The sequence below is a fragment of the Trachypithecus francoisi genome, unplaced genomic scaffold (genome assembly GCF_009764315.1).
Source record: "Trachypithecus francoisi isolate TF-2019V2 unplaced genomic scaffold, Tfra_2.0 Lachesis_group6, whole genome shotgun sequence".
In the NCBI taxonomy this organism is placed as follows: domain Eukaryota; kingdom Metazoa; phylum Chordata; class Mammalia; order Primates; family Cercopithecidae; genus Trachypithecus; species Trachypithecus francoisi.
Window position 1 is genome coordinate 91,696,860 of NW_022681471.1, and position 10,531 is coordinate 91,707,390.

The 10,531-nt window shown below is 41.0% G+C and overlaps 1 pseudogene; it reads left to right on the top strand.

Annotated features, from left to right (window-relative positions):
• Positions 1 to 9,900: 9,900 nt before the first annotated feature.
• LOC117077576 lies at positions 9,901 to 10,285 on the top strand (annotated as a pseudogene).
• Positions 10,286 to 10,531: the final 246 nt, after the last annotated feature.

Consider the following 10,531-nt stretch of genomic DNA (forward strand, 5'->3'; position numbering starts at 1 on the left):
TGCTGAGCTTTGATTTCTTTCTTTTTCTTCCCCCTCTCATGTTCTTTATGGCAGTGCTTTCCCAGACTAGAAAGGTTTGCATTCCCTCACATCCTTCTCTTAGGCTGAGCATGGCTATTGCATGACTTAAATCAAAGCAATAACGAAACCAAACCAAACCAAACCAAACAAAAACGCAACAGCTCTGATAGAGCATGTAGAAACTAGCTGGTTGGGAAACAAATGTAACCTTTTAATTGTTAAGGATTGAGTTCTAAGTTGATTCATGCTAACGAATAACTAGAAAATGAAGACCACAGTTTGAATGGTTGAGTTTTGCTTTTTCTCCTTAGGAATCATGGTAAAGTTGTAATTTATGCACATGTTTGTCACAGCACAGGCCACATGGTATTTTATTGGGATTGATTTAGCTAAAGGCCACTGATGGACAGAATTCTTCGGATTGTGTATCTTTTTCAGCAACCAACATGCTACTAAGGAAAGACCCTCTTTTCCTTGTGTCCTCATGAAATTTGCACCAAATAGAAAGAAATCAGAGAAGGCATTCAATTCTTGGGTGGTGGTGCCATTGGCCTCTGTACCCAAGAGTTTCTCTGCAATGTCCTAGAAGACTGACCTTTCTCTGGTTGTGACTCTTTGTTGTGCAAACTGCAAGACATCCGGTGCCACATTAGTGATCCTGGTCTTGGTTCTGTTGTAGAAAACTTCAGTTTACTTGAACCCAGCCCCACAGAACACACTGGAAATAGCTCACTATGCTAGTGAAGGAAACAAAAATATTTCACCCCAAGATATACTTCTTTGATGTACTTTGAGATGACTGTTCAGAAGACCTGCGAACACAAGTAGCTCTGCAAAGCTGTCTTTTGTTAGGGAGATTTACATCTGTAGAGGAAATAAAGTGAAGTAAACAACAGATGCAAACAGGCTTTCTCTGAAGCCTCCCCTTGTTTGGGTCCGGGAAAGATTAACTGAGCCTGACACCCATCTATTCCTCCGGAGGGTTGCTACCTCTGAGGTTTTATCTGCATATCAAGACTGCCTTTGCTCTGAGCTTTGGTTAATGGATGCTGGAAAAAAAAAAGACCGCCTTTGTTAGCCAAGCCTATCCTCTACTCTCCCTCCTATAATCTGTCTTGCCACTATAATAGGTTTTCTCACCTTCCAAGGCCCTGTTCTTTCTGTAACCTCAAGATGGTATAAAAGTGCCAACCATTTGGCCATTTCTTTGAGGGTTTTTTTGTTGTTTGTTTTGAGACAGGGTCTTGCTGTGTCGCCCAGACTGGAGTGCGGTGGTGAGATCATAGCTCAATGAAGCCTCAAACTCCTGGCCTCAAGCGATCCTCCCACCTCAGCCTCCAGAGTAGCTGGGACTACAAGTGCATGCCACCACACCCAGCTAATTTTCAAATGTTTTGTAGAGATGGGGATCTTGCTATATCGCCCAGGCTGGTTTAACTCCTGGGCTCAAGCAATGCTCCCACTTCGGCCTCCCAAAGCACTGGGATTACAGGCATGAGCCATCACACCTGGCTGAGTTTTTCTATTTTGTGTGACTCCTGTGCCCATATGCACATTAATAAAATTTGTATGCCTTTTCCCTTGTTAATCTATTATCAGTTTACTTCACAGACTCAAACTATCAAACCTCCAAGGGAAATATTAAACTTTAATGTTTAAAATTAAAGTTAAAAAAATTAAAGTTCCCTATACTGGGTAACCCAATGTTCTCTACTTATCTTCTGTAAGGATTCTTATCACATGGCTAGTAATAGGAAGATCTGTTGTAGTAGTTTGTTGTTAGTAAATGTAGTAAATTAGTTCAATTAATAGCTCAATTAGTTAATTAAACTATTTCTTCTTCTGTAAAACTGGTAATAATACTTCCTTACAAAGTTGTTGCTGTAAGAATTAAGATTAGATTAAGCCAGACTCGGTGGCTCACGCCTGTAGTCCCAGCACTTTGGGAGGCTGAGGCGGGTGGATCACTTGAGGTCAGGAGTTCGAGACCAGCCTGGCCAACATGGTGAAACCTTGCCTCTACTAAAAATACAAAATTAGCCAGGCATGGTGGTGCACACCTGTAATCCCAGCTACTTGGGAGGCTGAGGCAGGAGAATCGCTTGAACCTGGGAGGTGGAAGTTGCAGTGAGCCCAGATTGTACCAGTGCACTCCAGCCTGGGCAACAAAAGTGAAACTCTGTCTCAAAAAAATAAAAATAAAAATAAAAGAAAGAATTAAGGTTATATTAGTTAGACAGACAACTTAGAACAGGGACTGACACTTAGCAGATGCTCAAGAAATGTTTATCATCTTCAACTGAAAAGAAATCCAATTCACCAATTTAAAACATTTACTTTGCGATGCTATAGGAAAGCTGAAATCCAGCCAAATTCTCCTTTACTTCACTTGGTGCTGGTTCACTCACCCAACTTCAAGAACTCCCAGCCTCGCGCTCTGGTGCTGGGGGCCTTTGGTGTGGTTTTCACCAGCTCCCTTTTAAGGTAGCTGTTCTTTAAAGCTTGGCTTAGAGCAGCAGCAGCAGCAGCACCTAGGGACTTGTTAGAAATGCAAATTATTGGGCTCCACCCCAGCCCCACAGGATCAGAAGCCCTGGGGGTGGGGGGACGGGGTGGAGGGGGGGGGGCGGGCTAGCGAGTTTTGACATGCTCTGCAGGTGATTTTGAGAACTATGGAGGGAGCTAAGGGGAGGGGGGATATCTTGACTTTTTTCCTCTGGGGGTCACTATATTCCTTTCTTGTCCCCTTCTTTATCTGGAAAAAAAAAACAGTTAGGGTTGGGGAGGGGGAGAGAAAAGAAAGAAAAACAAAACTAATCCTTGCTAGCGATATGGGAGGCGGGCAGGGAAGTGCTGGGAAGGGAAGGGCATGGTCCCTACCTAGGGCCCCACCCCTGGACCTGGTGGGGAATTTTTGGTGAGGACGGGCATTTTTGGTTTCTTGCTTAAATGTGCATTTCCCAAGACCACCCTGGCCCATCATGCCCCCATCCTGTGCCTATAAAAACTCTGAGACTCTAGCAGGCAGAGACACAAGCCGTGGATGTCAAGAGGAACACACTGGTGGAAGAGCTCACGGACAGGCATCAGCAGACAACGGCACGTCGGCAGCCCGTCAACCAGCAGAACAATGTGGAGTTTGGCCGGGTCAGTCAGAGGGGAGTCCAGCCCGACTCCAGGAAGAAAACACCTTCTCACTCCATCTCCCTTCTGGCTCTCCCATCTTCTGAGAGCTACTTCCATTCGATAAAACCTTGCACTCATTCTCCAAGCCCAAGTGTGATCTGATTCTTCCGGTACACCAAGGCAAGAAACCCTGGAGGACTAAACTGAAAGAGCACCCTGTAACACACACCCACTGGGGCTTCAGCTGTAGCCCCACAGCCTGCCCGTCTGTATGCTCCCCCTAGAGGTTTGAGCAGCAGGGCACTGAAGAACCGAGCCACACTCCCATCACATGCCCTGTGAGGGGGACAAGGGAATTTTTCCCGTTTCACTAGCAGATGTCAGGAAATGCCCTTCATCCAGCCCCTCAGTTCCCAAATGTTTCCTTTTTCCAGGGGACCTAGTGTTTCAGCTCCAGTTTCCTCCCCTTTGCCCATGTGGTACAGCATCATCAGTCTACCCCTGGATGTTGGGCTTTAGGCAGGAGTCACTTTTTTTTTTTTTTTTTGAGACGGAATCTCACTGTGTCACCCAGGGTGGAGTGCAGTGGCATGATCTCGGCTCCCTACAACCTCTGCCTCTTGGGTTCCAGTGATTCTCCTGCCTTAGCCTCCCGAGTAGCTGGGATTACAGGTGCCCATCACCATGCCCGGCTAAGTTTTGTATTTTTAGTAGAGACGGGGTTTCATCATGTTGGTCAGGCTGGTCTCGAATGCCTGACCTTATGATCCGCCCGCCTCAGCCTCCCAAAGTACTGGGATTACGGACGTGAGCCACCACGCCCAGCCAGGCAAGAGTAACTTTTTCTCTCATCTTCCTTCTCTTGTTATTATTGGAGTTAGGCATATTTCCCCGAAAGGCTCACCTTCCCTGCACTCCTATTATGCCTAGCCCCTTCCTTTTGCTCATCAGATCTTGAAGTCCTAGCCCCAAGGAGGTATGGAAAAATAGGATGAAGTGGAAAAGAGTGAGGAGCTACCAAGCAAAGTGGGTCCGCCCTGGGATTTGGTATTCAACAGTGAATAATAATTTTCTGCCAACTTCTGGCTATGCACTTTCATTCAGGTTGTTTTACTTGAAGCATTTTCACAGTTCTGCCATCCTATCCCTACCCAAACTCCAGGAGAGTACTCCTATTCCTCAGTAGTGTACAAGCGTACTCAACAGCAAGGACAAGAGTGCACTCACAAAACCGGTTCAATTGTCCCATGTAACTGATATTTACAAATTTTTTGAATAAACACAGAAGTTGACCTTCCCAGTCTTAAAACTTGGAACTTACATCTGTCTCATCTGAGATCCTTCCTGATATGGGTTGGCTCTGTGTCCCCACCCAAATCTCATCTCGAATTGTAATCCCTGCATGTTGAGGGAGGGATCTGGTGGGAGGCGATTGGATCATGGGAGGAGTTTCCACCATGCTGTTCTTGTGATAATGAGGGAGCTCTCACAAGATCTGATGGTTTAAAAGTGTTTGGCATTTCCCCCCTCACTCTCCTGCTACCTTGTGAAGAAGGTGCTTGCTTCCCCTTTGCCTTCTGCCAATTGTAAGTTTCCTGCTGCCTCCCCAGCTATGCGGAACTCTGAGTCAATTAAACCTCTTTCCTTTTTAAATTACCCAGTCTCACATAGTATCTTTATATCAGTGTGGAAACGGACTAATAGACTTCCTCAGGAAACCGACCCTCAGGCAAGGAACTGAAACTTACCAGACCACTGCATCCAGACAATAAGATGCTAGAGCCTCATTCATCATGGCTGCTTCCTTACCTCTCCCTAATTCCTATTTTCCTGCCTTACTTGCTATATAAACCCCCACTTCTAGTTGGTTGGAAATTTGAGACTTTATCTCATGTTCTCCTTGGCTGTAGCACCCGATTAAAGTCTTCTTCCCTGTCATTCTCTCAGTGATCGCTTTTTTGTGTGGTGAACAGCAGGACCTAGACCAACCCTGGTGTTTGGCAACACTCAGTGTACAGGAGTATTGGTAACACTTAGTGTACAGGAGTACTTAATAGAATATGTAGGAGGAGAAGAATACTCTTCCTTTTTTTTTTTAATTATATTTTAAGTTCTGGGATACATGTGGAGAACGTGCAGGTTTGTTACATAGGTATACATGTGCCATAGTAGTTTGCTGCACCCATCAACCTGTGATCTGCATTAGGTATTTGTCCTAATGCTATCCCTCCCCTAGCCCCCCATCCCCTGACAGGCCCCGGTATGTGATGTTCCCCTCCCTGTGTCCATGCGTTCTCATTGTTCAATCCCCACTTATGAGAGAGAACATGTGGTGTTTGGTTTTCTGCTCTTGTGTTAGTTTGCTGAGAATGATGGTTTCCACCTTCATCCATGTTCCTGCAAAGGACATGAACTCTTCCGTTTTTACAGCTGCATGGTACAATGCTCTTTCTTACTCCTCAGTAGTGGGTACCCCCATCTGTTGCTGAGATTAAATTACCAAATACAAAGCACACCTGAAAATATTAAGCATCCTTTGGGGGGGAGTGAAAAAAGCTGGGTATGGTTTACCCCCAAAGTGGACTTTTTATTCTCATTAAACATGCAAAGCAAACCAAAAATGAAAAAAGTTTGCCTTTTCCCAACACACTTCTGTGCCCTATACCACTCAACACTTACAGCAACTGTCTACTTTAGCGAAAAGTGATTCCATTTCAATGTTTCCCCAGCAAATGGTGATAAAGAATGAAAATTGGATGTGTAAAACATCATATAGAATTTTAAAAGCATTTATTTAAAAAAACCTCTTTATTATTTCAAACAGAATTTCAAACATAGAAAAACACAGACAGAATAGTATAATGACTCATTACCCAGCTTCAACAACGTTCACCTCATGGGCAATCTTATTTCATTTATGTCCCCATCCCCATCTTTACCTGCCATATTTTTTGGAAGCAAATCTCAGATGTCATATTATTTATCTACCATATTTCAGCATGTATCTCTAAAAGGTAAGAATTTAAGAAAATATACAGCCACAATACTATTATCATACTTAGAAAAAGGTAACAAAAATTCCTTAACATTATCATGTATCCATTAAGTGTTCAAATTAAAAATTTTCTCATACATAGCGTAAATTATTATTATTTTTTAATCAGGGTCCAAATAAGGTCCACACATTGTAATTTGGTTAATAGGCTTTTGGTTCTCTTTAAATCTATAATCTCTCTCTCTTTTTGCAACTGATTTGTCATTTAATATGTTCTCCTGTCCTCTGTACTTCCTGTAAAACGTTATTTGAACTAGAGGCTTGATTAGATTTGGGTTTGAGGGTTTTGTTTTTTGTTTTTTGTTTCTTTGGTAAGAACGCTTTATATGTAGTATTGTATATAGCATATTTCACAAACAAATATTAAGGATTACAGATATATCAGCTATTTTGAGTTACACAAATTCCCATTTTACTTCCATCACAGCAGATTCTTGAGTATCCGTATTATCTCCCAATGTATTTTAACTCTTCAGAAATTTATCACTTTTTCTGTAGAAAAAAATTCTGTGTGTGTGTGTCTGCAGCTGTGTTGGGTGGGAGGGAATTAAGCTCTAAACCAGAGTAAGGCCCATTTAGTAAACAGTTAATGCCTTTGCTCTTTTTATTTGCAAATGTTTTTGGAAATGTTTTCCAGAGGTAAAATCTAGCATTAGTCAATCAAACAAAAGCGATTTCCATTACTATTCTAATTCAGAATGTCTAACGGGATTCCCAACAGCAATATGATATTCATCTATAATAATTTTATTTTCTTAATGTTTTCTACAATTTAAATTTCTGTTTATATAACTAGATGGTCTTTAAGAATGCCTTCAAATCTGTTATTGGCTAACTGTAAAAGAATGCTTCCTAAAGGTTTTGCCTTCCTAAAAGTTTAAGCTGTGGGGAAAGAAAAACGGGTCCAAATTACGTTTGCAAATGACTGCGTATCCATATTGTCAGGTCATAAGAAAAGGAAGTAAGATACCAATAATGTTTGATCATCAAGGGAAAACAATTATTTGTAAGGCTGATTTAAATTTCTATTAACTTCGAATGTGAGCTTGGTGGTACATTTCCTTAGTTATATAGTTTTCTACGGTGGCTGTAACAAATTACCAAAAACTTAGTGGCTTAAAGCAATGCAAATTTATTATCTTATAGGTCTGGAGGTCAGAAGTCCAATGTGGGTCTCAGTGAACTAAGATCAAGGTGTTGATAGGGCTGCATTCTTTCCGGAGGCTCTGGGTAGAATTAATTTTCTTGCTTTTTTCAGCTTCTAGGGGCCACCCACATTCTTTGGCTCATGGTCCCATTTCTCTAGGCTCAAAGCCAAGAGCAGCAGGTTCAATCTTTCTCTATTCGCATCACTCTGGCCTCTTGTTCCGCTTAAGGACTCTTGTGATTACATTGGGTTCACCCAGATAACCTATGATAATCAACCCTATTAAGGTTGATTAGCAACCTTAATTCCCTTTGCCATATAACATAACATATTTGCAGATTGTGGGAATTAGGAAGCCAGTGTCTTTGGGGGGCCATTATTCTGCCAACCATGCAAGCCAAATAATGTTTGAGATCTTTCCAGATTTAATAAAACCAAGTAGCTGGGTTAAATATTTAAATATATTTGTTTTTGTGACTGGTCTCATTTCTTTGAGCAAGGCTGGATATAATAAATAAATACATTTGGTTTAAATACTGTTTTGATATTGAAGAAAAACATGAATCATTATCCTATTTTGTACCAAATAAGAAGGAACACGGATCTTCCATCCTTGTTTCTGCTTATTGCCTTCCATTTTTCGGAAGGAAGTAGTTAAGCAGATCTCTCTGAGTTTCTAATTTAAAGCACATTGTTTAGCAGACTTTTTCTGTCTTTAGTTTTTAGAAATTTGATTTAAATATATTTGGGTATGAATATGAATTTATACTATTTGGGTTTTGCTCAGGTTTTTGAATCTGTAGGTTTATGGGTATTTAAAAGCAAATTTGGGAAAAATTTAGCCATTATTTCTTTGAATATTTTTTCAACTCCACAGCCTTTCTTTTCTTCTTTTGGAATTCTGATGACTTGAGTATTAGATCTTTTGTTATTTTTCCACAGGTCTCTCTCTCTCTTTCTCTTTCCAATCTATTTTCTCTCTGTTGTTCAGATTGGATTCTTTGTTTTGATCTATCTTAAGATTCACTGATAATTTCCTCTGTCATTTGTATTTTACTATTGAGCCCTTCCAATGAGTTTTTAATTTTGGTCAATATATTTTTCAGTTCTAAAATTTCCATTAGTTTTTTCTTTATATTTTATATTTATTTGCTGACACTTTCTATTTTTAAATTTCTTTTAAGAATATTCATAATTGCTTATTGAAGCATTTTTATGATAGCTGTTTTTGTAGATTTTTGGGGATTTTTAACACATATAATCATGTCATCTGGGACTAAAGACAATTTTATTTCTTTTTTCCTAGTCTGTATGCCTTTTATTTTTTACCCTTGCCTTATTGCATTAACTAGTAATTCCAGTACAATTTTCAATAGGAATGGCAAGAGACGACATCTTTGTCTTGTTCCTGATCTTGAGGGAAAACATTCAGTCTCTCACCATTAATTATTAAAACCACCTCTGCAGAATTATAAGTAATGAGAGAAATCTAACATGACTGACTCCGCTCCATCTTGTTTCTAATGTCACAGGCTAATTTTTTTTTCTTATACTAACACAGAGGCCAAGATAACTATGAGAGGAATTTAGATTATAGTTCAACTTTGAGACAAAAGAAACTGACCCCCTCCTTGTTTGAAGATTGACGCCACATTCATAAGGCTAGGTTAAACTTATGGTAGGGGCTTGAACTTGCTAAAGAATGGGCAGAGTTAAACAATCACCTGCCATTGCTTAGCGTGTTTTCCTATAAGTTGCTTACTGCCCCAGAGTCACGTTACCGGGGGTCACAAGATTTCTAACTTCCTTAACTACTCCTATAGATAACATCACTATTGTGAAACCTAAAGAACTGGTCTTGGAGATATTTTTCAGATTCAGCATTTTGGTACACCAAGAGATGCCATCAGATTTTGGGAAGTACTCCCCTCCTGGGAACTGACTCAGCTGCACGAAGTCAGTTTTAGATGCCCCTTGTGATTTCATCCCCAGCTAATCAATTGTTCCAGTTCCTCAGCCCCCTGCTTGCCAAAGTACCCTTAAAAAAATCCTATCCTCTGAATTCTCAGAAAGACAGATTTGAGAAATTTCTCCCTGTTCTCTTTGCTTGGCCAGCCCTGTGATTAAACTCTTTCTTAGCTGCAACACCTGCTGTTCTCATTGATTTTTTTCAGGGCAGTGAGCAAGAAGAAGCCATCAGGCTGTGACAAATTATGATGTTAGTTATGGGTTTTTGCAGATAACCTTTATTTGGTTAAGAATGTTGCCATCTATGCCTAGTTTGTTGAAATTTTTAAAATCATAAATGGATGTCAAATTTTGTTGAAAGCCTTTTCTGCATCTGTTGATGTAATCATATGGCTTTTCTTATTTAGTCTCTTAATGTGTTTTCAAAAATTTTAATATAGATTTTTTAATGTTGGAGCAGCTTTGTATTCCTGAGATAAACCCCACCTTGTCTTGATATACAGTCCTTTTTATCTACATGGTTGCACTTAAATTGCTAATATTTTGTTTAAAAATTTTGCATCACGGGCAGCGCAGGGAAGGGGAGACGTGGGGCAGAGTGACCATGATGAAATTAGCGTAGTGGCTTTGGGGACTGGCGATCCTGGGCTCCACCTGGGCGGCCCTGACCACGGGAGCCTTGGGCCTGGAGCTGCCCTTGTCCTGCCAGGAAGTCCTGTGGCCACTGCCCGCCTACTTGCTGGTGTCCATCGGCTGCTATGCCCTGGCCACTGTGGGCTATCGTGTAGCCACTTTTCATGACTGCGAGGACGCCACACGCGAGCTGCAGAGCCAGATACAGGAGGCCCGAGCCGACTTAGCCCTCAGGGGGCTGCGCTTCTGACAGCCTGACCCCATTCTTGTCCAGACAGCCCTTCCTCCCATTCCCCATTAAAGAGCCAGTATTTTCTAAAAAAAAAAAAAAAAAATTTGCATCTATATTCATGAGACAAAGTCATCTGTAGTAGTCTTTTTTCTTGTCATATCATTGTGAAAAAAAAAAAATTTGCATCTATATTCATGAGACAAAGTCATCTGTAGTAGTCTTTTTTCTTGTCATATCATTGTCTGGCTTTGTTACTAGGATAATGCTAACCTCATTAAGTGAGTTGGGAAGTGTTCCTTCCTTCTATTGTCCATGAGAGATTATGTAGTATTGATATTGTTTCTCTCTT